Genomic DNA, 4,375 nt, shown 5'->3' with positions numbered 1-4,375 from the left:
TATTGTCTCTTTTAAAATCCATAGACTAATTAGAAACGAACGCAGTTTTGAAGTTCTGGTTCATTCCCCAGGTATCGCGATAGTTCAGGTGCGTGTTTACGTCAGTTCGCTGAGGGCTGGGACACCAAACCAATTAGATGTAGGATATCATGGCCATTCTGCTCGTGCCCATTAGCGGCTGCTGTCTCATTATACAGTCACACCATTTGGAATTGATTATAGATTAGCTCGAGAGCGCGACTGCCTTCAACTTCTAATATTAACCTGTCAGTCTGGGGCCAAAAATCAGGAGGAAAGCCGATGATTGGGGAATGTTTCAGAAAGACACTAGCTAATAGCACCTAGCTAATAGGGTGCATATTAATCAGAGAAAATTTTATGGTAAATAAATGGTGAGGCTTCTGGGCTGGGAACATGTAACACTTAGATAAACATACTAATTTAATTGGCATTAAGTAAGGTTCATTCAATAATGGCGACGCGCCATTCTTGAAATTGACGCCTCGCGTCTTTTTGCAGAAAGCATCTTCCAGAAGCTTGACCCCAGTTCGGCCTTCTGCAGAAGTTGCAGCTCAGTACGTCATGGAGGATTTGATGAGGACGCTAATGTTGTGTAAATTTCCCAAATGTCTATATGGTATCAGCTCCTCTGATTAGCTCGGCATGGTCTATTTGCTAAACCAGTGGCCCCATCCTCTTGAAGGCCTCGCTTATTTGTTCTTGATCATTTTATTGAGTCGCTGGATTGTTGTCGGGGGAAAGTAAAGCTGATGTGGAAACGTAGACTTAGTGGGATTTATCCATGGGAGTGAAAAGGGCCTTTTCTCTGGTTTTGTTGGTTTAAACCTTGTCTTACCACCCACCCACCCCCCTTCCACCAACCAGCCTAAAAGCTTTTGACATCTTCATCTAGTTCACAGTGGGCAGGCTTTGTTTGCTCTTGTCAGGAGAGCGGATGGGGTTTTGCCCCTGTGAGCCTAGTGGCACAAGCGCAGGACTTTGCGTGGACGAAAAGGGAAGGGGGTTGGAGGGGGTGGCTTCTCCGCTCCAGCTCGGGCCAAAAGCGGGGCGCTTCCCTCCACCCCCCACCCCCCTTTCAGATCCCCACAATATGGTCATTGTCCGGCGGTGAATAACGTGGCCACTCCGGCGATGTGGGCCGCTTCTCGGGCTTTGACTATGAACCAGATTTCTTTCTTCAGCGTGAAAGAAGTCTAATCCATGTAAATATGGGGATTCTGTAGATAGAGCTTTCGCCGCAGAGGGGAGGAGGAGGAGGAGGAGGAGGGGGGGGGTTGAGAGGGAGGGTCAGCAATTTAACCTTTGACCTGACAAATAAGGAGCATGAAAGTTCCAGAATTGGCAGACAAAAAGAGGCTCCCGCGGCTGATTGAGTCTTCTTTGTGCCGCTCGGCTGTATGAGGATGACTGACAGATGACATGTTGGGAAGACGAAGACATGCATGACTGCTGAGCGCATCACTGTACATGCAGCACAGAGAGGTGAGGAAACTGCTGATGCGGTTTGTTTTTCTCTCGGCTTTAAAGCATTTGATCAAACTTAAAGCGCACAGACGATCTGGCCAAAGTCAAACTATGAACTCAAGAGTCTGTTTTCCCCCAATGCGTGTATCTTGCACACTTAAAACAGTTTTAGTGTTTTTTGAATATAACGTTCCAGAAACCCTCACAAACACACAACACCCAAATGTCACTTGTAAAACATCAAGGGAGTCATTACTTAGCTGGTAAAGACACAAAACACTGCCTTTAGCCCAGACGTGTGATATTGCTACATTTACAATGGTGCATGGAGGAAAACGCCCCCTTTTGCTTTTGAATTTGTTTTAGGTATGTACAGTGTGCAAAATTACAAAAAAAAGAGAAGATTTTAATGGCTAAAATTTTAATAATTTTAATAAAAATAATTAATAAATATATTTAAAATGTAAAAATATATGTAAATATAATATAAATGCATGGATGACCCCCCCCCCTCATTTTTTCTATACATTTTCCTTTGTATTTGTACATTATGCAAAACTACAAATAAATAAATAAAAATGAATAGCTAAAGCAAAGTATTTAAATAAATGCATGGAGAAATATATGTACATTATGTACAACTAATATATATATATATATATATATATATATATATATATATATATATATATATGCAAATGTACAAAAAATTATAACTAAAACAAAATATAAATTATATATATTTGAGTATAGTGAAATTAAAATAGGCATAGTTTTACCAATCTCAGTATGTTAGAATCAAAATTACACAGTTGGTCAATTCTGCTAATTTCTGGTTCGTTTTCACCTTAGTGTTGTTATTATTATTATTATTATCATTAATAATTTAAAGGCTTTTTTTTTTAAAGATAAAATTCTTTCACAAAACTTCTGCAAAACTCAAAAGAAGATATTTTGAAAAACGTTGGTGTCCAAAAAACACTGGACCACCTAGTGACTTTCATTGTTGAGCAAATTTGTTCTTCAAAATATCTTGTTTTGTATTTTCCACAGTAGAAATAAAGTTTGTAACCGCAGGTGGGTCAGAAAACAATGACAGAATTGAAATTTTTGAATGAACAGTGCCTTTAAAATGGGCAGGTAATATGGCTGCAAACACCCAGGTAGCTGTTCATTGAATCTCTCACTAAAACCAGTGTGTGTGTGTCATAGTGACCCCACCTTATCCAGACCTGTTCCTTTCATGACTTCCTTCCTGCTTTTAGGGTTTTATCGTTTCCTCTAGGAGAAGATAGTTTAAGAGGGCTGTCTGATCGGTTCTTGTGCGATGCATGTACTAGATCAATCAATTAGGGTTTGTTCTAATGTACTTTAAATATAGACATGTATCTGATGGTGTCTGAATGCCATGTTGCGATTGATAACGCATCATTGCAAGCTTGTAATGTAACTTTGCTGGACAAAACGCAGAGCTAAGAGTGTGTGTTTGTGAGCGCCTTGATTGGCTTGTATGTTTTCTTTTCCTTTCATGTGTTTTTAGTCTCCAGTGCTTTGTTCCTTTTATAATTACAGCAGTGTTCTCCTCGGAGAGCTCTGGTTGCCGCGGTGAGGAGCACACACACATAAGCACACACTCCCCTCTCTCTTGCAAATACCCATTAATGTGTAGAGCGAAAGCTGTCTGTTTATACCTTATATACAGGGCCACAATTAAAACCGAGCAAGATCAAAAAGATATTGAAGTTTTCTTTTGGGAGGATATAGTTCAAAAATGCAGATTTAGATATCGATGGCAAGACTTTTTTTAATCATTAGGGAGACGATGATACCTCAGCAATTCAGTGTGCACACACTCATACAGCCCCTCTTCAAAGAATTGTGTTGAAGATGTATGTAATTTTTGGCGCCGATTGAGTTGCAAAAATAATGGCTATTTTCAGACAGGTTTCCATCGAACATGCCATTGGTTGAGGCAGTTCGCTGTGTCAAGATGTACAAACAAACAGAGCAACGTTTCTGAGAAATCAATCTAAGCACTTGTTTATAGTTGTTTCAGCATAATGAATCTGGGAAACTTTGATGAAATTGCACACTCCAGCTTTAAAGACGAACGAGGACATAGTAATGAAGGCCATGATCTGCAGACTTTTTGTGGTGATTTTAAGGGATAATCTCCAGAATGGATAGTATTGAACCTGAAGGCAGGATGCTACAGGCAAAAATTCAGTTTTTTCATGCAGTCGTCAGTTTTGTGATTTTAGGCTATTTTGCCTTTCATAAAGTGTTGTTTCAAACTAGTGGAAATTTTTTTTTAAGCTTTAAAGACGAACGAGGACATAGTAATGAAGGCCATGATCTGCAGACTTTTTGTGGTGATTTTAAGGGATAATCTCCAGAATGGATAGTATTGAACCTGAAGGCAGGATGCTACAGGCAAAAATTCAGTTTTTTCATGCAGTCGTCAGTTTTGTGATTTTTGGCTATTTTGCCTTTCATAAAGTGTTGTTTCAAACTAGTGGAAAAATGTTTTTATCCAAAATACACATTTAAGTTTTTATTTTATTTCACTTGATCTCTTTGCATCTTTAGATTTTGATTACAATATGCACTGAACAAAATTATAAACGCAACACTTTTGTTTTTGCCCCCATTTTTCATGAGCTGAACTCAAAGATCTAAGACACAAAAGGTCTATTTCTCTCAAATATTGTTCACAGATCTGTCTAAATCTGTGTTAGTGAGCACTTCTCCTTTGCCGAGATAATCCATCCACCTCACAGGTGTGGCATATCAAGATGCTGATTAGACAGCATGATTATTGCACAGGTGTGCCTTAGGCTGGCCACAATAAAAGGCCACTCTAAAATGTGCAGTTTTACTGTATTGGGGG

This window comes from Sinocyclocheilus grahami, unplaced genomic scaffold (assembly GCF_001515645.1).
Source record: "Sinocyclocheilus grahami isolate Dianchi unplaced genomic scaffold, SAMN03320097.WGS_v1.1 scaffold708.1, whole genome shotgun sequence".
NCBI lineage: Eukaryota > Metazoa > Chordata > Actinopteri > Cypriniformes > Cyprinidae > Sinocyclocheilus > Sinocyclocheilus grahami.
Note: the sequence above shows the minus strand (reverse complement) of the source record.